The sequence below is a fragment of the Cervus canadensis genome, chromosome 26 (assembly GCF_019320065.1).
Source record: "Cervus canadensis isolate Bull #8, Minnesota chromosome 26, ASM1932006v1, whole genome shotgun sequence".
In the NCBI taxonomy this organism is placed as follows: domain Eukaryota; kingdom Metazoa; phylum Chordata; class Mammalia; order Artiodactyla; family Cervidae; genus Cervus; species Cervus canadensis.
The window spans coordinates 46690277-46715908 of NC_057411.1; the positions used below are offsets into that span (position 1 = coordinate 46690277).

Here is a 25632-nt window from a genome sequence, read left to right on the forward strand (position 1 = left end):
CAATGTTAGCCTAACATTTTCCCACAGTTTTTAAATAATGAAGCAACTAATTTCTTTTTTGCTCCATTAGCCATCATTTTTTAAACTTTTTATTTCCTGTTGGACTATAGCCAATTAATAATGTTGTGACAGTTTCAGGTGAACCGTGGAGGGACTCAGCCACACATGTGCATGTATCCATTCTCCCCCACACTGCCCTCCCATCGAGGCTGGCACATAACATTGAGCAGAGTTCCCTGTGCTATATGCAGTAAGACCTGTTGGTTATCCGTTTTAAATATAGCAGCAGTCTTCCCAAGTAGCTGAGTGGTAAAGAATCTGTCTGCAATGCAGGCATCATGGGTTCAGTCCCTGGGACAGGAAGATTCCCTGGAGAAGGGAATGGCAACCCACTGCCGTATTCTTGTCTGGAAAATCCCATGGACAGAGGAGCTGGGTGGGCCGCCGTCTATGGGGTCCCAAAAGAGTCGGACACAGCTGAGTGACTAAACAATAACAATGGGTCAACCCCAGACTCCCTAACTATCCCCCCCAACCTGTCCCTGATAGCATATGATATACCTCCTTCTCTGTCTGACTCACTTCGCTCAGGATGACAAATCTCTAGGTCCATCCATGTTGCTACAAATGGCATTACTTCACATTCTTTTTGGCGGCTGAGTGATATTCCCCTGCATAGACGTATCACATCTTCTTCATCCGTTCCTCTGCTGATGGACATTTAGGTTGCTTCTTTGTATTGGCTATTGTAAGCAGTGCTAGCCATCATTTGAATATATGTTTTTTAATATAAATCCATCAGGGACTCTGATTCTGGGTGCTACCCCAAGAGGCAGGGGTTAGCTGGCTCTTAGATCACACTCAAAAAGCACAGAAGGGTTTGAATTGATCCCTAAATAGCGTTTATCCTTGAACTTAACTCAAATTGGGTCATCATGCTTTTTTTCTTTTTTAATCATTTAAGCAAAGTGCAAACAGCACAAGGTAGCGAAAACCATGGGATTAAGAGACAAGTGACCCAGTGAGAAAGTTCATTAACATCTGTGACTCTCCAGTTTGGAATATATTTACAACAGATATCAATGAATTATACAAAGAATGAATAATAAAGGGCTTTGTGGAATTATTCTTTTAAAAACAATTGTGTCTGCAAAAACTGCTTGCCCTCACTTATGTGTGGAATCTAAGAAAGTCAAACTCATAGTAACAACAAGTGGAAAGGTGGCTATCAGAGCCGGAGGGGTGGGGAACAGGACAATGCTGGTCAAAGGGTGTTGTAAACTTCTGGTTATAAGATGAGAAATTTCTGGAGATGTAGTGACTAGGGAAGCTGAAGCTCCAAAAATCTGGCCACCTGATGCAAAGAACCGACTCATTGGAAAAGACCCTGATGATGGGAAAGATTGAAGGTGGGAGGAGAAGTGGATGGCAGAGGATGAGATGGTTGGATGGCATCACCAACTCAATGCACATGAGTATGGGCAAGCTCCGGGAGATAGTGATGGACAGGTAGGCCTGGTGTGCTGCAATCCATGGGATCACAAAGAATCGGACATGACTGAGCGTCTGAACAGCAACAAAATAAATATCAAATTTTCTCACCACACACACATACACACACAGAGGTAACTATGTGAGATGATGAATGTGTTAATTAGCTTAATTGTGATCATCATTGAGCAATGTATATGTCTACCAAAACATCACATTATACACCTTAAATACATATCAATATTTATTTGTCAATCATACCTCAATATATCTGGGCAAAAAAACCTACAACAATTATCTATAGGTTTGGAGGGAGAATCAAACAAGCTGGAGATGCTCTTCCAAAGACAACATGGCTTCTGGCCTACCCCACCCCAAGGTCGAGTGAGTCGGGCAGCCGGAGAGAGGATGGACGGTCATTATGGATGTCTTGCGGATGGGGGAGGTGGGAATAGATGCTCAGAGGGGTCCACATAATCAGTTGAAGACCCGAAAGCTCTCAGCATTCATCTTTGTCATCAGAGACATCGAAGAACAAATAGTGCTGTTTGCTTTCCAGCAAGAATCTCAGCTTGGAAGTTTGGAGAATCATGTGATGACCCACCTTTGTCCTGTTAAGAAACCTCACTTGAAACCTCCCAGGAGTCGATGTGATGAGATAGTGAAATGTGTGACTATTATTAAGGAACGTAACTGTGAAACAACGTTTGAAATCTTGAACCACTGCAGACCTGCAGAGAAGAGAAACCCCGTCAAACACATGTATCAACCAGTGACCTTAGCTGCAACAAGTGAATACAGCTCTGGCCGGAAATACGTTATCTAGGGAAGCTCAGAGGCTGGCAGGTTTTCCAGGAGGGCAGGAGAACAGTTTGAAAGCCACTTAGTCAAGAGCAACCCTCCAGGACTTTCTCAGTGGTCCAGTGGTTAAGAATCCACTTTGCAATGCAGGAGATGTGGATTCAATCCCTGGTCTAGGAACTAAGATCCCAAATGCCACTGAGCAGCTAAGCCCCCACGCCACAGCTACTGAGCCCTTCCGCCCCAACTAGAGAATCTGTGCACTGCAACAAAAAATCCCGTGTGGAAAACCAAGACGTGACACAGCCAAATAAAGAAATATTTTTTAAAAAGAGCAACATTGCACATGACTCCACAGACAGGTCAGGTCGAGGAGTCATCCTTGCCCCCAGGACACTCAGCTGTCACTCTGTCACTGTCCAATGTGGCCACCATTGCTTCCGGGAGTAGGAATAACTGAAGTGGGTGGTGCATGGTGAAGCCCAGGGAGCGTGGCCCTTGCCTCCCACGCTAGCCTCACGTTCACGGTCACCCAGATCCATCTGACGTCCGGATCCTGACGTGTATAAAATGCTTAGAACAGAGCTCAGTTTTTCTACCTGTAAAATGGGGTGATAGTGGTGCCCAACTCTTTGGGTTGTTTGAGATTTAAGTGAGATGATAGATGCACAGTTCTCAGACTAGTTCTTGAGGTGGTGGTCCAGTGGTTAGGACTTGGCACTTTCACTGCCGTGGCCTGGGTTCAATCCCCTGTCAGGAAGCTAAGATCCTATAAGCTCCATGGCTTATGTATATATACACATATATACATATATAAACAGTGCTTGGGCTGGGAGGTGGGAGGGAGGTTCAAGAGGGAGGCTGCAAACATATACTACATATACCTATGACTGATCCATGTTGATATACGGCAGAATAAATAAAACAAATTAAAAAAAAAACAGTGCTTGACACAGAGTACCATCAAGTTTAGTTTTTTAAGTTCAAAAAATACTGTTGGAACCTGTTTTTATTCTAGAGTAAACTGCTTGGCAAGCCTACTTGGTTTGGAAGCTGAGACCCAGAGACCTCATGGGCAGTGGAGGAGAGGGTAGGGAATGGCTCTCTTGACAACCAGCTGGGTCGGCCACACTCTCTCCTCCTAGGTGGGCTTTGAATCATCCTAGGTGGGTACTACGTGCCCACCTGAAAGGACTGGCCAGAGAGCCTGATAAGACCTTTCACTAAGAGCTGGCTTCCACTCTTGGAAGATCTTCCTGACCCAGAGACCGACACTGTGTCTCCTGCATTGGCAGGCGGGTTCTTTACCACTGTGTCACACACCAAGTGATAAATTGATTCACTGATTCACTGATTCATTCAGCAAGCTTTATCAAGCCCCCATTATCTACCAGTCAGCTGCAAGAGGGCTTCCCTTGTAGCTCAGCTGGTAAAGAATCTGCCTGCAATGCAGGAGACCCAGGTTCAATTCCTGGGTCAGGAAGATACTCTGGAGGAAGGCATGGCAACCCTCTCCAGTATTCTTGCCTGGAGAATCCTGTGGACAGAGGAACCTGGTGGGCTACAGTCCTTGGGGTCGCAAAGAGTCGAACACGACAATGACCAAGCACAGCACATCTACCAGTCAAACCACTGTGAGCCGTCAGCCTTCCTCCCTACCTCCAGGACATGGTTTATAGTGATGCACTGGGCTTCCCCGGCAGCACTAGTGGTAAAGAACCTGCCTGCCAATGCAGGAGATGTAAGGGGCGTGGGTTTGATCCCTGGGTCCAGAAGATCCCCTGGAGGAGGAAAGAGCAACCCACTCCAGTCTTCTGGCCTGGAAAATTCCATGGACAGAAGAGCCTGGTGGGCTACAGTCTACGGGATGGCAAAGAGTCGGACACACCGAAGCGACTTAGCATGCATGCGGTTTACATGTGTTTCCTCCACCATCTCCACCTCTGAAACTTTAGAGACAGACAACGCTTTTCCATCACTTTAATTCCATGAACCTAGTCCTTACTGGTTGAAACAAGTACAACATATTAAAAGCCAAAATTACATCATAGAGGATGAAATACAGCAGATCTTAAAATCAATACAAGCAAGCAACAAAACTGACCCTAGTGTACTTTTTATTGATAATTCAGCCACCCAGGCACAAGAAATTAATTCAAGTCTTGTTTGAACATAATATCCTGACTGTGCACTGTTATTGGAATGTATTCTAAGGATGAAAATAACCACAAATCAGTCTTTAACTCTAATCAACAGGTTTGTTTTGACATGTATCACCCTTTGCAGGTTAGACCAAATGACTACAAAGAATGAATATGTAAACTGAGAGAAGACGAATGAGGTGTTGAGTTTGAGTTGATGGGGTCACTGTGAACTTAGACATATTTGCAGATGCGATATGGTTTAGCTGCATTGCTGTTTTGCCATATTTTAATTTCTCTGAGGTCCTAATTCTACAACATATGTTGAATGCTTCCTATACTCCAGACCCTGTACTCAGCAGTTTACATGAAATATTTCATTTAATTTTCACCATCGCACTTTGTGATTTGTACAACTGTTATGAAAAGGTGACCGATTTGCCCACAATAATGGCAGAGTTAGGTGTGATCTGACCCCAAATTGTGTTTATAATCACAGAGATGAACAAGACAAGACATAATCTACTCCATCTTAAAAAATGCCTTCATTTTAACACTAAACTTGATCTGATAACTGAAATAATTGTCTTACAGGAAAAGCTTTGGAATCACCTAATTTGTCGATAAAAGTATTTGTGCTCATTTGGCATAGGGCATATTTTAAGGGGTTTGAGAAGCAAGAACTGGGTTTTAGACCCAGTTCTGAAAAATCCCAGCTCCATGACCTTCTGCAAGTACTCCAGACCTTTCTGGGTCTCTTGTTTTTGCTTTTCTAATTGAAGGAGCTGGAAGACATGTGGAGTCACAGACTCGAACGTCTGCCGATGTCGACTGGAAACATAAATGAGTAAAATGCCCTCAGGTCCTGTATCCTGCCTGCTTGAAGTCCTCTGAACTTCTAATTCTTCAAAAGAAACCAGCAGTCCAGGCTTGTTTGACACTTTCCAAGTCTTAAACTAATAACTAAAAAAACCCAAAACAAACAACAAACAAAAAAACCCTTGTGTCAGAAAAGCAAACAAACCAACCCGTATGTAGCTCTCAGACCAACACCTTGTACATTTGTGGATCAGATAAACTCTGAAGTCCCTTCAAGGGGAGTCTTTGCAGAAAATGAAATGGTCACTTCAATCATGGAGAAGATGTTCCATGCCTTAAATTGTGAAACTCAAAGTTGATTACCTGGTTGATCTCAGAACTTTGAAGTAGTGGACAAATCCTAGCACCTTTTTGGGCCACCATCTTCTTATGGTGCAATGAAGAGCCTGAGCATCTCTGGGGAAGTGGGGATAAACCTAATACCCACTGAGCCCCTGGTATACGTCAGGGACCTTCATGAATCATACCATTTGTATTAGCTGGGGTTGTGCAGAGAAACAACCAGCAGTAGATAGATGATAGACAGATAGATAGAGGATGATGCTGTTAGTTGCTCAGTTGTGTCTGACTCTTTGTGACCCCATGGACTGTAGCCCGGCAGGTTCCTCCATCTATGGGATTTCCTAGGCAAGAATTCTGGAATGGATTGCCATTCCCTTCTCCAGGAGATTTTTCCCAACCCAGGGATTGAACCTGGGTCTCCTGCATTGCAGAAAGATTCTTTACCATCTGAGCCACATGGGAGATGATTAAATTGATGGATAGATAGATAGAAGATGGATAGATGATAGATTAGATAGATGGATAATGACAGATGATTAGATAGCCAAGTAGATAAATGACAGATAGATGATAAATGGATCACTAATACGTAATAGATGGATAGACAGGTAATAGATAGATAAAGGATAGATAGAGATGGATTTTAGGAAGTTGGTTTGTGTGATTATGAAGGCTAGCAAGTCCAAAATCTGCAGGGAGGACCATCAGGCTGAGACCCAGAAGAGATAATGATATAGTTCAAGTTTGAAGGTCACCCGCTGGCAGAATTCCCTCTTGTTCAGCAGAGGTCAGTCTTTGTTCTACTACTCAGGCTTTCAACTTCTCGGATGAGACTCACCCACATTATAAAGGGTAATCTGTTTTATTTAAAGCCCACAGACTTCAATGTTAATCTCATCTGAAAAAAAAAAACAGCCTCTCAGAGACATCAAGATAATGTTTGACCAAAACGCTAGACAAAGTGACCTGTTCAGTTCAGTTCAGTCAGTTAGTCGTATCCAACTCCTTGTGACCCCAAGGACTACAGCACGCCAGGCTTCCCTATCCATCACCAAATCCCAGAGCTTGCTCAAACTCACGTCCATCGAGTTGGTGATGCCATCCAACCATCTCATCCTCAGTGGTCCCCTTCTCCTCCTGCCTTCAATCTTTCCTAGCATCAGAGTCTTTTCCAATGAGTCAGTTCTTCACTTCAGGTGGCCAAAGTATTGGAGCTTCAACTTCAGCATCAGTCTTTCCAATGAATATTCAGGATTGATTTCCTTTACGATTGACTGGTTTGATCTCCTTGCAGCCCAAGGGACTCTCAAGAGTCTTCTCCAAAACCACAGTTCAAATACATCAATTCTTTGGTGCTCAGCTTCCTTTATGATCCAGTTTTCACATCCATACATGACTACTGGAAAAACCATAGCTTTGACTATATGAAACTTTGTTGCTAAAGTTATGTCTCTGCTTTTTAATATGCTGTCTCAGTTTGTCATACATTTTTTTCAAGGAGTAAGCATCTTTTAATTTCATGGCTGCAGTCATCATCTGCAGTGATTTTGGAGCCCAAGAAAAAAAAAGTCTCTCTCTGTTTCCATTGTTTCCCCATCTATTTGCCATGAAGTGATGGGACTGGATGCCATGATATTTGTTTTTTGAATGCTGAGTTTTAAGGCAGCTTTTTCACTCTCCTCTTTCACCTTCATCAAGAGGCTCTTTAATTCCTCTTTACTTGCTGCCATCAGGGTGGTGTTATCTGAGTATCTGAGATTATTGATAATTCTTCCAGCAATCTTAATTCCAGTTTGTCCTTCCTCCAGCCAGGCATTTCTTATGATGTACTCTGCACATAAGTTAAGTAAGCAGGGCGACAATATACAGCCTTGATGCATTGCTTTCCCAATTTGGAATCAATGTGTTGTTCCTTGTCCGGTTCTAACTGTTGCTTCTTGACCTGTATACAGATTTCTCAGGAGGCAGGTAGGGTAGTCTGGTATTCATATCTCTTTCAGAATTTTCCACAGTTTGTTATAATCCACTGAGCCAAAGGCTTTGGCATAGTCAATGAAGTAGATGTTTTTTGGAATTCTCTTGTTTTTTTTTATGATCCAACGGATGTTGGCAGTTTGATCTCTGGTTCCTATGACTTTTCTAAATCCAGCTTGAACATCTGGAAGTTCACGGTTCATGTACTATTAAAGCCTGGCTTGGAGAATTTTGAGCATTACTTTGCTAGCCTGTGAGATGAGTGTAACTGTGCAGTAGCTTGAGCATTCTTTGGCATTGCCCTTCTTTGGGGTTGGAATGAAAACTGACCTTTTCCAGTCCTGTGGCCACTGCTGAGCTTTCCAAATTTGCTGGCATATTGAGTGCAGCACTTCCACAACATCATCTTTTAGGATTTGAAGTAACTCAGCTGGAATTCCATCACCTCCATTAGCTTTGCCTGTAGTGATGCTTCCTAAGGCCCACTTGACTTCCTACTCCAGGATGTCTGGCTCTAGGTGAGTGATCACAGCATTGTGGTTAGCTGGGTCATGAACATCTTTTTTGTATAGTTCTTCTGTGTATTCTTGCACCTCCTCTTAATATCTTCTGCTTCTGTTAGGTGACCTGCTAAGCTGATACATGAAGTTAACATACCATTTAGCTTTCACCATGATCCATGAAGTAGATTACTATCCCCATTTTACAGATGAGGAAACCAAAGCTCTGAGAAGTTTAATGACTTATAAGCAATGAGGGGCAGAGCTGGCCTTCAAACCTGTATGTCTGACTTCAGAATTCATTTCTTCACCCAGTTCTATCATGATTCTAGATATTTTAAAATATTTTATTGGTTTTTGATTGTGCTGGTCCCCATTGCTGCAGGGGCTTTCTCCAGGTGTGGGATTAGGGCTGCTCTCTTAGCTGCGGTGGGTGGCTTCTCACTGCGGTGGCTTCTCTGGTCTCGAAGCGTGGGCTCTAGGCACACGGGCTTCAGTACTTGTGGCACGCGGACTTAGTTGTTGTCTCACAGCATGTGGAATCTTAGTTCCCGGTCCAGGGATCAAACTCATGTTCTCTGCACTCTGGGACCCTGACCTTTCCCTGAATTTTGTATCCTTGGAGGCTAGTATCCTGTCTGCATATAGTAGGTGCTTAATAAATGCTCACTGAATGTCTCCATGGATAGAGGGGTAAATAGAAATGATCTATTTACATATCTGTGCTTCTACAACACAGTTATCTCCTTAAGTGAGTGAAAGTCGCTCAGTTGTGTCCAACTCTTTGTGACCCCATGGACTATACAGTCCATGGAATTCTCCAGGCCAGAATACTGGAGAGGGTAGCCTTTCCCTTCTCCAGGGGATCTTCCCAACCCAGGAATCGAATGGGAGTCTCCTGCACTGCAGGCGGATTCTTCACCAGTTGAGCCACCAGGGAAGCCCAAGAATACTGGAGTGGGTAGCCTATCCCTTCTGCAGTGGATCTCCCTGACCCAGGAATCTAACCGGGGTCTCCTGCATTGCAGGCGGATTCTTTACTAACTGAGCTACAAGGGAAGCCCTACCTCTTTAAGGACAGTAGCTAAAAATATGGGCTCAGGACTTGGACCATCTGACTTTAATGTCCACCCATCCCGCTTACTGACCCAGGCTCAATGTCTTTGACTGTGAACTATTGCTAAAAATAACTCTGCTAAAAAAACCTCTGTGAGAACCCATAGACTGCAGCATGCCAGGCTTCCCTGTTCTTCACTATTTCCCAGAGTTTTCGTAAACTCTGCTGCTGCTGCTGCTGCTAAGTCTCTTCAGTTGTGTCCAACTCTGTGCGACCCCATAGACGGCAGCCCACCAGGCTCCCCCGTCCCTGGGGTTCTGCAGGCAAGAACACTGGAGTGGGTTACCATTTCCTTCTTCAATGCGTGAAAGTGAAAAGTGAAAGTGAAGTCGCTCAGTCGTGTCTGACTCTTAGCGACCCCGTGGACCGCAGCCTCCCAGGCTCCTCCATCCACGGGATTTTCCAGGCAAGAGTACTGGAGTGGGTTGCCATTGCCTTCTCCGTCACAAACTCTGAGTGGGTGATAAATGGTGAATGACTCATTTTATCCTGGGCCACTAGGGGGCGGAGAGGCAGGCAAATCCTCCCTCTCTTTTCTTCTCTGGGTTGTTTGAGCTCAGCCCGCAGGTATGTTCCCTTTAAATGCTCTGCCAGCCCTTGAAACTTTGGGGACCAGGGCAGCAGATTGTGAGGGTTTGGTGCTGTGAGGATGCAGGCCCCGAGAACTTTCAGTGACCCTTTTCCTCGTGAATTTTCACCTAAATTATTTACGTCTGAAATGAGTTGAGAGTGAATGAGGAATCAGCATTCTTCAAAGCTATTAATTTCACTCTCCCTAGTAATAGTTGTTATTGTCATTGCTCAGTTGCTAAGTCATGCCTGAGTGTTTGTGACCCCATGGACTGCAGGATGTCAGGTTTCCCTGTACTTCACCATCTTCCTGAGTTTGCTCAAACTCACATCCATTGAATCGGTGATGCTGTCTAACCCTCTCATCCTCTGGGATCCCTTTTTCCTCCTGCCCTCAATCTTCCCAGCATCAGAGTCTTTTCCAATGAGTCGACTCTTCACATCAGGTGGCCAAAGTGTTGGAGCTTCAGCTTCATCAGTCCTTCCAATAAATATTCAGGGTTGATTTCCTTTAGGATTGACTGGTTTGATCTCTTCGTAAGAGGGACTCTCAAGAATTTTCTCCAGCATCACAATTCAAAAGCATCAATTCTTCAGCACTCAGCCTTCTTCATGGTCCAACTTTTACCTCTGCACATGACTACTGGAAAAACCATAGCTTTGAATATAAGGACTTCATTCAAAGACACCGGGGTTCTTGGCCTCTGGAGGAGAAGAATTCAATCCGGGGCCAGAGATGAGGCTGGATCGCTCAGAGCTTTTGTGTAATAAAGTTTTATTAAAGTATAAAGGAGATAGAGAAAGCTTCTGACATAGACATCAGAAGGGGGTAGAAAGAGTACCCCCTTGCTAGTCTTAGCCCTGGAATTATATACTCTCAAATTAGTTATTACAGTGAATCAAAAGAATGTCTGGAGGTTGTAAGGACCTCACTATACCTACTCCCATAATTTACGTTTTAAGATAATAGGATTAGCCAGAGGTTTTTTTTCTTCCAGAGACTGTCCTCAGCAGGATATATTATTGTTATATAATCCTAAGGAATGTAGAGGGAAAAAAAGTTTGTCCTTTCTTCCTCCTTGAGAATTCCAGACCCCTCTCTCCATGGGGACCCCTAGACTTCTTATCAAACTGCCTAGGGATTGACTCTCTCAGACTTTTGTCAGCAAAGTGATGTTTCTGCTTTTTAATATGCTGCCTAGGTTTGTCATAACTTTTCTTCCAAGGAAAACCATGAATACTCTTGTTTTCCCTAAAGTCCTTGCTACACTCTTGTTTGTTTCAAGACCAGAGAAAATCAGAAACACTGTTAAAGGGATCTCTCTGTGGAGAGATCCACACTTCCATCTCTGAGGTTACCCCACATTAAAGTAGTTCAGATGTGCCTTGGCATGAAATCACCATAATGGCCAGACTCATAATTTTTAAAAGTGTCAGCTTATCTTTACCTCTCACCCTTTATTCTGGCTTGGCAGAAACTTATAAACTACTGGAAAAGATTATGTAGCAACATGTCCACATTTCAATTACCCATTAGGTAGGTACTCTTGTTTGAATTTAGTCAAAAAAATTTTGACTAAAATATTATATGTCTAAAATAATAAAATACACTTATTTGAGTCATGCACAAAAAAACAACCAAAACAAATGGATTTGGAGAATTAATAGTATATTCTATATTACTAATAATAGAATATATTTTAAATTAATAATAACATAGAATAATATTGACATTGGGTTGACCAGAAAGTTTGTTCTGACCAACTCAATAATAAGATATGATGTACTGGAAGGACCATACAATATCGTAATATAATATTATTAATGTAATAGTTAATAATAATATATATCTAAAATTTTTGCCTACATTTTGTGCTTTTAGTCTTAGAGTGAAGATATATTGAATTTTCTCTCTGAACTGAAGACCAAATATTCTCAGTTAAGAATATGTTCTAAATAGACATGTGGCCAAGAAAAACTAGAGGATACAATTTTTGAATGACAAATTATAGATTGGATTGGTAAAGAATATCAGGGCATTTAGGGTGTGGTCCCAAGCTCTCAAGTCCAGGCTTTGCCTTTCTTGATGCCTGTGGTATCTTTCTCAAAGACTTAATGCTGGGAAAATTTTATGTTCCTTTTATCATGTAATCAGGAATGTCATGTCATGTAATAAGGTCATCAGAAAGTACCTGAAAGTCCCCTTTTCTAGCTTCAAAATGCAAATGATTCAGAAAACACTCAGACCATTTATTTTGGTATTGGAGAATTAATGACAACTCAGCATATCCCAGATTTTGAAATTAAAACTTGCTCTTCAACTTCTGTTGCATTGACACATTTTAGTTTTGAAGGTATTGGGATTTTCAGAGAACGTAGAGAAGATGTGGGGTTACATGTAACATAAAAAATACAGCAAATGTTTATTGAAATACTTGATAAAATGAACATTTATTTATGTAACATTGATATATAATTTGTATAACTTTGTATTTAATTATAAAACAAAATTTGGAAAATAGGCTATTAAGAAAAAGAGGAAAAAGAAAATAAAAATTACTTCTAATTCCATCACCCAGGGATAATTACCATTCTCATATTTTTAGTGGCAAGCTTAATCCCTGGCAAAAAGTAGGTCCTCAAGAAGTATTAGTTCATTGACTATGTCCTTAATCTTCGTTATTATGAATATGTGTATTTATATATATATAAAATTGCAGTCATACCATGTGAACTGTTCTGTAATCTGTTAACACACACTTCCAAATTATAAAAAATGAGTTTTCTGCTTCAACACAGAAAACTCAGAAATACTTTCATGACTTCAAACAAGTTGGTCAGGTTATCCTTGGGAAATAGACTCAGAAGGAGAGGGGAATGTGTGAGCAGGAAGTTTATCAGCGTGCTCTTGGGATCAGCACTTTGGGAGGGGAAACAAAAGAGGCAGTTTTGAGCAGAAGGAGAGATGAATGTGCCATGCAGCCTTAGAAAAGGTCCCGGATGATCCCAAAGGGGGCTGGGATGGTCCTCCTGGGAGTCCCTCCTGGAGATAAGGGCTGGAACATTGAACTCTGAACAGTCCTTAGAGGCAGGTTTCATTACTTGCTTCCCTGGTGGCTCAGAGGTTAAAGCATCTGCCTGCAATGTGGGAGACCTGGGTCAGGAAGATCCCCTGGAGAAGGAAATGGCAACCCAGTCCAGTATTCTTGCCTGGAGAGTCCCATGGACAGAGGAGCTTGGTGGGCTATAGTCCACAGTATCACAAAGAGTCAGACACGACTGAGCGACTTCACTTCACTTTCATTACTTGCGGGTAGGCTGGTCCCTTCATCAGAAACAATCCTGGAGGGAACTCAGCTGAGAACCATCAGCTTCCAGCACTGCTGGACGCCGGGGAGATGAGTAATGAGGGTCCAGGGCTTGCAGGGCATCTGAGCACCCGCGGGGCTACGTCACACCTGCCAGGGATGCCGCGGGGCCGTCTTAGCTTCTATCTATTTGGGTGTTCTATTTATTCATACCATTTGCGTTCTGTCATTGTGTGCCAGAAGTGACATGTGACAAGGTGAGTACTTATCCCCTGCCCCTTTAAACTGTCTTCTACTTGTGACTATATGGGCTTCCCAGGTAGCTTAGTGGTAAAGATCGACCTGCCAAGCAGGAGACACGAGTTCGATCCCTAGGTTGGGAAGATCCCATAGAGAAGGAAATGGCAACACACAGCTGTATCCTTGCCTGGGAAATCCCATGGACAGAGGAGCCTCAGGGGCTACAGTCCACGGGATGGCAAAAGAGTCAGACACAGCTTAGCAACTAAACAGTAACAAGTTGTGACTATAGCTCAAATGCTACGGGCTCATTCTTTTGAACATTCTTTCTGAGCTTGATTTTTCTAAGTTGTTTCAGTCCTGATTTGCTGAAGGAAGGTGATCATATTGGGCTCAAACAAAAAAATGAGATGTAACTTTCATTTCACACCGGTCAGAGTGGCCATCAACAAAAAATCTGCAAACAGTAAATGCTGGAGAAGGTGTGGGGAAAAGGGAACCCTCTTACACTGTTGGTGGGAATGTAAATTGGTACAGCCACTATGGAGAACAGTATGGAGGTTCCTTAAAAAAACTAAAAACAGAACTATCATATGACCCATCAATCCCACTCCTGGGCATATACCCTGAGAAAAACACAATTTGAAAGGATACATACACCCTAACATTCGTTGCAGCACTATTTGCAATAGTCAGGACATGGGAGCAACCTAAGTGTCCATCAGCAGGGCAATGGATAAAGAAGACATGGCACATATATACAATGGAATGTTACTCAGCCATAAAAGGAATGAGTCGGGGCCATTGGCAGAGCTGTGGATGGACCTAGAGACTGCCATACAGAGTGAAGTAAGTCAGAAAGAGAAAAACAAGCATTGTGCATTAACACATGTATGTGGAATCTAGAAAAACAGTACTGATGAATCTATTTGCAGAGCAGAAATGGAGATAAAGACACTGAGAACAAATGTGAGGACACCAAGGAGGGGAAGGAGGAGGTGGGGTGAATTGAGAGATTTAGACTGATACATATACACGAGTACGTATGAACTTGTTGACTGCTGAGACCCTGCTGTACTGCACAGGGAACCCTATTCAGCGCTCTGCGGTGACCTACATGGGAAGGAAGCCCAGTAAAGAGGGGATATATGTAGATGTGGGTTTTCCTGGTGGCTCAGCTGGTAAAGAATCCTCCTGCAATGCAGGGGAGCCCGGTTCAATTGCTGGGTCAGGAAGATCCCCTGGAGAAGGGATAGGCTACCCACTCCAGTATTCTTGGGCTTCCCTGGTGGCTTAGTCAGTAAAAATCCACCTGCAATGTGGGAGACCTGAGTTCAATCCCCGTGTCAGGAAGATCCCCTGGAGAAGGGAGAGGCTACCCATTCTAGTATTCTTTCCTGGAGAATTCCAAGGACAGAGGAGCCTGGTGGGCTACAGTCCCAAAGAGTTGGACACAAGCGAGCAACTTACCGTTGCTTACACAAGCAAGCACATTACAGTGAATTTTGGGGGAGGACATACCCAGCACTTGTGTATACATATGGCGGATACACTTTGCTACACAGCGGAAACTAACAGAACATTGTGAAGCAATAAATTTTTTTAAAATATAAAGGGATATAAATGGCTGACTCTAATGATTTTTTTGGGCTCCAAAATCACTACAGATGGTGACTGCAGCCATGAAATTAAAAGACGCTTGCTCCTTGGAAGGAAAGTTATGACAAACCTAGACAACATATTAAAAAGCTGAGACATTACTTTGCCAACAAAGGTCCATCTAGTCAAGGCTATGGTTTTTCCAGAGGTCATGTATGGATGTGAGAGTTGGACTATAAAGAAAGCTGAGCACTGAAGAATTGATGCTTTTAACTGTGGTGTTGGAGAAGACTCTTGAGAATCCCTTGGACTGCAAGGAGATTCAACCAGTCCATTCTAAAGGAAATCAGTCCTGAATATTCATTGGGAAGACTAATAACTGAAGCTGAAGCTGCAATACTTTGGCCATCTGATGGGAAGAGCTGACTCACTGGAAAAGACCCTGATGCTGGGAAAGATTGAGGGCAGGCGGAGAAGGGGATGACTGAGGATGAGATGGTTGGATGACGTCACCAACAACTCATGATGGACACGAGTTTGTGTAAGCGAGTTTGGTGATGGCCAGGGAAGCATGGCGCCCTACAGTCCATGGGGTCACAAAGAGTTGAACACAACTGAGCAACTGAACTGATCTGAATAACCAAAAATCTGGATCCCCCTAAAACTCTGCGGGAGTTTCTAGAACTCATCCTAGAATTATGAAGCACCATTGGCAAAAGTGTGCATTGTCCCAGGGTTCTGCAGTGACTCTATTTGCTTTCAATGATCCTCCGCCACTCTGTCTGCTTGAAGCGAGGGATCATAATTTAAGCAGACAAAGATGAGAAACTGTGCATTCTCCTGGATGTGGCTTATGTGGGAACACCTTGAGGTCCACCCAATCAAAGGCTGCTTAGTCCTTTGACTAAGTTACCAAGTCACCAAGTATTTGTTTTCCACTGTTTTCTTCAGATATGAATGTTGTCTTGATAAATATTAAATAGGAGTATGTTGAGGGAAATTGTTAAGTTTAAAGGGACCTCAGCTGCATGAGACATGAGAAGGGGGGCTTCATGTTCTGGCAAAACTGCAGCAATGGTCAAGCTGGACTGGGAGGGATAGAGCTGCTCCAAGTTGATAGGTCTCTCTTGCGGCTCCCATTCAAGCCGAGCTGTGAGATCAAAGTGCTCATCTTCTACCAGTGCGAGGCACACACCCACCTACCAGGTTGCCGGGCCCCTCCTCCAGGGGATCTTCCCCACCCAGGGATCGAGCCCACATCTCTTACATCTTCCACATCAGCAGGTGGGTTCTTTACCACTAGCACCATCTGGAAAGCCCTCTGTTTACAACAGAATACATTTAATAGAGGGATTTATTGCACCAGTAATGAAGGAAGCCAGGAAGCGAGATTGGGACTGGAGAAGAATAACAGCTGGAAGCCTTCGCTACTCTAAGGCTGGAAAATCAAAGGGAGGAAAACCTGTCACCAGATCCTAGGGGCCAGGTCACCTGGCTGGAGATGGGACCAGGTGGGCCTCCTGGGCAGAAGTAGGGAGTCCCAGAGATGACCAACCTGCCGAAGGAAAGGCAGAGAGGGTGGGAGGGGAGCCCTCACGTCGCGCTTTTCCTCACCTTCCTGTCTCCATCAACTCCTGCAGCTACTAAATTCATCAAGAAGCCAGAAGACACGGGAGTCCTCAGGAGTCAGCTGCCCTGAATACAGAGAAGAGCAGGGCAGAGTAAAGAATAAATTCGAGGGTGAGCAGAAAGTGAAAGTGTTAGTTACTCAGTCATGTCTGATTATTCGCAATCACATGGACTGTAGCCCACCAGGCTCCTATGTCTGTGGGATTTCCCAGGCAAGAATACTGGAGCGGGTTGCCATTTCCTCCTCCAGGGGATCTTTCTGACCCAGGGATCGAACCCACATCTCTTACGTCTCCTGCACTGCTGTGGGTTCTTTACCGTAAGTGCCACCTGGGAAGCCTGACGGTGATCAGGCCCAGTGCAGTCTATCAGGAGCAGGAAGAGGAGCTTTGATGGAACCAGTCTTCTCCCCATCAATCGTCCAAGAATCCCAGTGGTCTTCTCTGGGAGGCAGTAACTCCTCAAAGGGATCCAACTCTTTGTCATACTTGGACAACAGGGCCCAGACTCAGGCCCCCAGGGTGGAGAGCCTGTTGTTTAAATTTAAATGCTTAATAAGTCCTCAGCAGCATGATCTTGATGCCAGCATGTTGGTTAAGGTGGAGTTCCAGTCTTAGGCACATGCCTGACACAGTGGGCCTCTCTATCATGGGACCTTGGCTTGGAACCCGACATTCCACTTCCTCATGCTGAGTTCTCCACTGGAAGCCTAACCTCAGCCAACATCATTGCAACCAACAAATATGTTCTGTTATCACTGAGCCTCAAACAGGAACGTTTTCAACTCTTTATCCCTGCTCTCCCATGATCTCCCTGGCCCGTAAGAAAATTTCCACCTCTAACCCAGTAATCTTTTTGCCTTCTCATACTGTTCATGGGGAGCTCAAGGCAAGAATGCTGAAGTGGTTTCCCATTCTCTTCTCCAGTGGACCAGCTTTTGGTGGAATCCTATCTGAGCTATTTTGAATCCTAAAAGATGATGCTGTGAAAGTGCTGCACTCAGTATGCCAGCAAATTAGGAAAACTCAGCAGTAGCCACAGGACTGGAAAAGGTCAGTTTTCACACCAATCCAAAAGAAAGGAAATGCCAAAGAATGATCAAACTACCACACAACTACACTCATCTCACATGGTAGCAAAATAATGCTCAAAATCCTTCAAATTAGGCTTCAACAGTACGTGAACCGAGAACTTCCAGATTTACAAGTTGGATTTAGAAAAGACAGAGGAACTAGAGGTCAAATTGTCAACATATGTTGAATCATAGGAAAAGCTAGAGAATTTCAGAAGAACATCTGCTTCATTGACTATGCTAAAGCTTTTGATGGTGTGAATCACAACAAACTGTGGAAAATTCTTCAAAAGATGGGAATACCAGACCACCTTGCCTGCCTCCTGAGAAACCTGTATGCAGGTCAAGAAGCAACAGTTAGGACCAGACATGGAATAATGGACTGGTTCAAAATTGGGAAGGGAGCATGTCAGGACTGTGTATTGTCACCTGCTTATTTAATTTATATGCAGAGTACTTTATGCAAAATGCCAGACTGAATGAAGCACAAGCTGGAATCAAGACTGCAGGGAGAAATATCAATAACCTCAGATATGCAGATGATACCACCCTTATGGCAGAAAGTGAAGAGGAATTAAAGAGCCTCTTGATGGAGGCTAAGGAGGAGAGTGAAAAAGCTGGCTAAAAACTCAACATTCAAAAAACTAAGATTATGGCATCTGGTCCCATCACTTCATGGTAAATAGGTGGGGAAACGATGGAAACAGTGATAGACTTTATTTTCTTGGGGCCAAAATCACTGTGGATGGTGACAACAGCCATGAAATTTAAATACATTTGCTTCTTGGAAGAAAAGCACAGACAAACTTAGACAGCATATGAAAAAGCAGAGACATTACTTTGCTGACAAAGGTTCATATAGTCAAAGCTACGGTTTTTCCAGTAGTCATGCACGGATGTGAGAGCTGGGCAATAAAAAAGGCTGAGCACAGAAGAACTGATGCCTTCAAATTGTGGTGTTGGAGAAGACTCTTGAGAGTCCCTTGGACAGCAAGGAGATCAAACCCATCAATCCTAAGGGAAATCAGTCTTGTCTATTCACTGGAAGGACTGATGCTGAAGCTGAAGATCCAATACTTTGGCCACCTCATGCAAAGGGCCAAGCCATTGGAAAAGACCCTGATGCTGGGATAGATTGAGGGCAGGAAGAGAAGGAGGCAACAGAAGATGAGATGATCAGGTGGCATCACCGACTCAATGGACTTGAGTCTGAGCAGGGAGATAATGAAGGTCAGGGAAGCCTGGCGTTCTGCAGTCCATGGGGTTGCAAAGAGTCGGACATGACTCAGCGACTGAACAACAACATAATTCTACCACCCAAGATTCTCCATGTTGTATCACTGAAATTTCAACACTCACTCACACACACACACACACACACACAGTCATACACACTCTTATTTTAGAAATTTTGTCAGTTTCGAAGAGCCTAGTCTCTTCTACTCTCGAGCTGTGCTAGCCCCTCTTTCTGAGACTTAAGTGAAAGTGAAAGTGTTAATCACTCAGTCGTGTCCAGCTCTTTGCAACCCCATGGACTGTAGCCCTGGGTAGGGAAGATCCCCTGGAGATGAGAATGGCAACCCACTCCAGTATTCCTGTCTGAGAAATCCCATGGATAGAGGAGCCTGGTGACTAATACTTTCACACTTTTGTGACTTAGGGTAAGGTAATTAACTCATCTGAGCCTTGACTGTCTCAAAATTTAGTGGCTTGCACAATTACCCTTTTCTTGTCCCAATTCTGAGCAGCTTCCAGCTGGAACAGCTCGTGTCTGCCCCCATGGGGTCTCAGTATGGCTCCCCTGGGACCTCAGGGCTCAAGACGGCCTCACTCACATGCCCAGAGCACTGGCTGGAGTAGCAGGAATGGCTGGGGACAAACTAGTGTGAGTGGGTTTCTCTCTCCCTGCAGTGTGGGCTGAAATCACCTACATGTCTGGAACCTATAACCTAGGTTTCTTTCTATGGTTGGTTGGATTCCCCTCCTAGTAAAAGAAGAATCCATGTGGCTCTTTAGGGTCTAGGCCCACAAGTCCCAGAACATCACATTGGCTGCATTCTATTTGTCAAACTGTTATAGCAGGCAGGTAGCTAGAGATGGGCAGAGAAATGAGGCCAGGTGGCAGGAAATCACACATCTTGCAAATGGTGCGGACTGGGAGAGTCCATAGACAGACAAAGAAAAGCAGGAATTTCCAGACTGACAGGAAACCACACATTTTGGGTGATAAGTGTCCGGGTAGCAGACAATGAAAGGTGGGGCCAGGTGAGAATCTCTTATGTCCAATGTAACCTGTTGTTTATTATACTCTTGAGAGTGAAAGAAAGTGAAAGTGAAAGTCACTCAGTCCCATCTAACTCTTTGCAACCCCATGGCCCATACGATCCATGGAATTCTCCAGGCCAGAATACTGGCATGGGTTGCCATTGCCTTCTCCAGGGCATCTTTCCAACCCAGGGATCGAACCCATGTCTTCTGCATTGCAGGCAGATTCTTTACCACCATGAACCCCAAGGGAAGCCCGCAGATACTGTTAATCAACCACAAAACTTTCTAATGAGGTCCTCTTGCATTCTTACCATTTTTCTCAAGATTAAGCTCTAGACAAGTATCATCAATCTAAGTATTTAAAAAAGAGATGAAAGGCATCTACCACACTGGCTTATTTTCTGAGGGGTAGGAGGGCTGTGAATATTTTTAATACACTCCCCAGGTCAATCCTGACATACCCTGCCCCCTACTGGTGGAGACCACTGCCTTAGCCTCTTCATTTGGCATAGCAGAGTACCCTCAGCAGTGGCTTTCTAATAGGATTGGATTCTCACATCACATTCTCAAGCAAACAGGATTTGGTTCTCACAACTCAGGGGAAAGATGATGCAACTGGGACTCAGAAAAAGTTGAACAGTCTGTTCAAGTTCCATTAGTGGGTTAGTGGTGGTCCCAGTGTCTTTTTACTTCTCACCCAAACTCTCAGAATCATAGACCCTGGAAGGTGAAGTGACGCTATCGGGTCTAAACCCCTTGCTTCATGGCTTAAGACACAGAGTCCCAGAAGATTGAGGGTCTTTCTTCTGGTCATAGGAGCCTCGTTGGCTATGGTCTGTGGGGTCACAAAAAGTCAGATATGACTGAAGCAACTCAGCATGCAGCCACTGGCTGTGCCCTACAGCAGAGGTTAACCTCAGTGCTGGAAGCCAGGTTCCCTGTTTCTAGGGAACTGCCCTTTACCTCCATTTCCGCAGAGCTAAACATTCCCACTTGGCTGACTTTAGACTCTTGGTTCATCCATTTGGCTGATCTGCCCTTTGAAATTAAGTAAGAAAGGAGGTGAATTCTCACAGGTTCAGACCCACAGTCCAAAGCAGTTCCTATACTTTTAACAGTTATAAAAGTATAAAAGTATTTCACAGTTATAAAAGCTGTGAAATATTTAAATTAGTCTTTATGTTTAGAATTTGCCTGTCAGAACGGGATTCTAAAGATTTGGGAATATGCTGCTCTGACAGATTTTGTTCTTGCCTTTGATTTAATACTGTCATTGGAGGTATTTCATGCAGAGTCCTGAGATGTTTTGCAGAGTGATATGTTTTTTAAAAATCTGATACATTATTTATGGATAAACCTAACCTCACTAGCTTCTTGAATTTATCTAATCAACATACAACCTTATTTATCTAATTAATTTATTTTACTTGCCAGCTCCAGAGCAAGTGAGCTCAGTAGTTGAGACTCGTGGGCTGAGTTGCCCCACAACAGGTGGAACCTTAGTTCTCTGACTAGGGATTGAACCCGTGTCCCCTGCTTTGGAAGATGGATTCTTAACCACTGGGCCACCAGGGAAGTCCCAGATGTACATCTTCTTAATAAACAGATTTCCAGAGCTGGAAATTGTGTGTTAAGAACAATGAGACAAGGAGTTGTGATTTTAAAAAATATATATTTTTTATTTATTTGGTTGTGCCAGGTCTTAGCTGTAGCACATGGGATCTTCAGTCTTCAGTCTGCTGCATGCAGGGTCTTTAGTTGCGGCATGCGGGATCTACTTCCTCCACCAGGGATCGAATCCCAGCCCCCTGCATTGGGGGGCATTGGGAGCATAGAGTCAACCTCTGGACTACCATCCCAGCTGTCACTTTTTGAGTGCAGCTGGGAACCAGGGGCTCACCTATACTCAGTCATTCAGCCTCTACAGAGTCTGTGTGAGATGAGCATTGTAAAGTGAAAGTGAAGTCACTCAGTCGTTTCCGACTCTTTGCAACCCTAAGGACTGTAGCCCGCCATTCTCCTCCGTCCATGGGATTTTCCAGGCAAAAATACTGGAGTGGGTTGCCATATCTGCCTCCAGGGGATCTTCCTGATCCAGGGATTGAACCCAGGTCTCCTGCATTGCAGGCAGACTCTTTACCACCTGAGAGTCTATGTGAGATGAGCATTGTAAGCCCCAGTTAAGTACGGATGAGGAAGCTGAGACCCAGAGCGGTTTGCCGTCTACCAGTATCTGTACGGCACACTCACCACCTGGGCTACCGCCGCAGGTGACATCAGAAGCCGGTCACTTTGTGACCAGCTTCTCTACTCCGCTTGCCTCTTCAAGCACATCTTCCTAGATATTCCCGTCTGTTTTCTACAACCTCAATTTTTTGGATTTTTGTTACATTATTCTTATCAGCACACAAACATACAGTCAGTTCCACCATTTATCAAAAACAGGCATATAAATGTAAAAAAAAAAACCCAATGCTTTTTTTTCTGTCTGCATTGCTGATTTCATTTCTCAACGCCCCTTTGAAGCAAAATACCGTGGAAGGATTGATTATACGGGTTGATTCTTATTCCTTTCTTCCTGTTGTTTGACCTTACCCCACCTGCTTGCTAGTCAACACTAAGAGAGGGTTCAGTAGTTGTGGCACATGGGCTTAGTTGCCCCCTGGCATGTGGGATCTTCTTGGACCAGGGATTAAACCCCTGCCCCCTGTCCTGGCAGGCGGATTCTTTACCCCTGAGTCACCAGGAGGCCCCAGGTTTACTGCTTGGGCTTCCCAGGTGGGTAAGGAATCCACCTGCAATGCAGGAGACACTGGAGACTCGGGTTTGACCCCTGGTCCGGGAAGATCCCTGCAGGAGGAAATGGCAACCCACTCTGGTATTCTTGTCTGGGAAGTGGACAGGAGGAGCCTGGCAGGCTACAGTCCATGGGGTCGCAAAGAGTCAGACACGACTGAGTGACCGAGCACACATGCTCGACCAAGACAGCTCTGGCCACATTCCCAGGGGGTACTAGTGCTAAAGACCCCGCCTGCCAGTATAAGAGACTCAGGTTTGATCCCTGGGTCGGGATGATCCCCTGGAGGGCACAGCACCCCACTCCAGTATTCTTGCCTGGAGAGTCCCAAGGACAGAGGAGCCTGGCGGGCTACAGTCCACGGGGTCGCAAAGAGTCGGACACTACTGAAGTGACTTAACGTGCATGCCTGTTGTTAAATCCCCCGTCCTTCACCTGTGCTCACCTTCCCTGGCCTTTGACACAGTCACGTGAGGAGGGTAATGTGGGCACGTGAGGCGCTGGCGGGGTCATGACCGGGGAGCAGCTGTACTTTACTGCAGTCAGCTGTTGCGTTCTACCCTATGGTGTTGCCAGATCTTCAGGGCTTTTTTGAGAAGCAAAGAGGAAAGGCATTTAGATTTTCATGCTAAATTTTTAGAATGCTTGTGACTAATTGCAAACTTTAAGAGTAACGTGCAGGACTTCAAATCCACAGGTCAGCTGGTCTCCATTTCTCACCTTTGCACCAAGCTTAAGTACCTGCAGAACAATCTGTTCTAATTTCTCTCTAGACTCAAGTGCCAGAGACATGTGTTGGTAGTTTTAATATTCTTTCCATCTTCCTGCTTTGTATGTATCTGTGTGTGTGTATGTGTGTGTGTGTGTATGTGTGCATGTTTCTTTTTTGGAGAAGAGTGGCTTTTTATTACAGTATAACATACATACAGAAAAGCAGTTAATAATAAATATACACTTTGAGGAGTTTTTCACAAGATGAGCATCTTGGTCAAGAAACAATTCTTTTCCCCACCCTGGAAGCTTCCTTCACACAGTTTCCAGTAACTACCCCCTCAGTTCAGTTCAGTCCCTCACTTGTGTCTGACTCTTTCCGACCCCATGAACTGCAGCACGCCAGGCCTCCCTGTCCGTCACCAACTCCCAGAGTTTACCCAAACTCATGTCCACTGAGTCGGTGATGCCACCCAACCATCTCATCCTCTGTCATCCCCTTCTCCCCCTGCCTTCAGTCTTTCCCAGCATCAGGGTCTTTTCAAATGAGTCAGCTCTTCGCATTAGGTGGCTAAAGTATTGGAGTTTCAGCTTCAACAGCATTCCTTCCAATGAACACTCCAATGACCTACCCCCTAAGGATAACTATATCCTGCCTGTTGCAATGAAAAGGAAAAAAGAGGAAGGATTTTTTTCTTTTTCCCTTTTCTAAGAACAAAGTAGATAAAGAGGACAGTGAGCAGGCCCGAACATTCCTTGTTTTTTTTTTTTTTTTACCTTAACTGCTCCTAATTCTGCATGTCTGTAACTAAGTTTGCTTTTCTGCCCTCTAACTCTGCAGGAGCCACAATTTACATTTTCTCCTTTGACTCCATACTAGATACATCCCCTCCCTGGTGTTTACCCTTACACCTTTCCCCTTATAGTCACATATCAGAAAGAATGTCTCAGAGCCACCTAACTGCCAGACTCAATTACTGGATTACTGATGAAAGTTTATGACTGTCTTTGAAACAATGAAAGTGGAAGAAATCAAGATCCTGCCACCTTTGTTCCTCATCACTGACTCCTGACTAGGAGCCTTGCCTTATATAAGCCCCTAGACTCCTCATGGAGGGGGCGAGGGGCACAGTTTTTCATGCATGAGCCTACAGTGTTCCCCTCTCTGCTGGCTGAGAATAAAAGCCACCTTTCTATTTCCTCCAGACTCTGTCTCCATATTTTTCATTTGGCTTCAGTGCCCAGAGAAGGCCAAGAAGATTTTGGCTGGCAACATGCCTTCCTGCACCACAGAGTCTTTTTGCCTCTCCTTATGAACTTTATATAGATGGAATTGTAGAACATACTTGCTTTTGTGTTTGGCTTTGTCAGCTCAACTTTGTGAAAGTCGTCCGTGTTGTTTCATGTTGTACATTTTCTCTTTTTAATTAGTGTATAGCATTTCATTGTGTAGATAGACCATGATTTATTTTGTGTATGCTACTCTTGATGAGTAGTATTCGGGTAATTTCCAGTTAGGGTTTATTAGGAATAATGCTGCTACCTTCTCACACATGTCTCTTGATGGACCTGTGTATGTATTTCGCTAGGTATATATTTAAGGTGGATGGCCGAGTCATAGGTTAGGCACATGTTCAGCATTAGTAGTTCCTACCAACAAAGTTTTGCAAAGTGACTGTCACAACAGACTCTCTCCCAGTGTGTGAGTTCTGGTTGCTCCATGTCCTTGCCAACACTTGGCATTGTCTTTCCATTTTAGCTGTTCTGGTGGGTGTGAAGAGATACTTCGTTGTGGTCTTATATCCGTCTTCTCTTCCTTTAAATTTGTGTGCTATGCTATTATTGTCAGGGGTACTTCTATATAATCTATACACTACTTAAGGAGCCCATCTATTATAAATTCTTTAAATGACTCTCCACTGCTTTCAGGGTAGAGCTAAAACTCTATAACCCTTTTTTCCCCACTGTAAATCCTAAGTGCTTTCACTTAGGTCACACTGAGCATCTGTTCACTCTTTTTTCCCTGATTTTTTCTCTTCCATGCTCTTTCCCAGGTTTGGTCTTTCTGTGTGTTGTTCTCTCTGCCTGGAACCCATTCTCTGACATCACTGCTTGACCAATAGCTTCTCAGCCCTCAGGATTCAGCCCAAACTTTACCTCTTCCAGGAAGCCTCTCCTGACTCTTATAACTTAGCTGCTCATACTATGCCAAAATGGTTGATTTGCTTATTAACATCCATCAGTTCTTCATGA

General features: G+C 44.1%; 1 non-coding gene across 1 annotated transcript; it reads left to right on the forward strand.

The window, feature by feature from the left end:
* Positions 1 to 2976: 2976 nt before the first annotated feature.
* On the forward strand, positions 2977 to 3053 carry TRNAE-UUC. Its single transcript has one exon. It is a non-coding gene; the product is annotated as a tRNA-Glu (tRNA).
* Positions 3054 to 25632: the final 22579 nt, after the last annotated feature.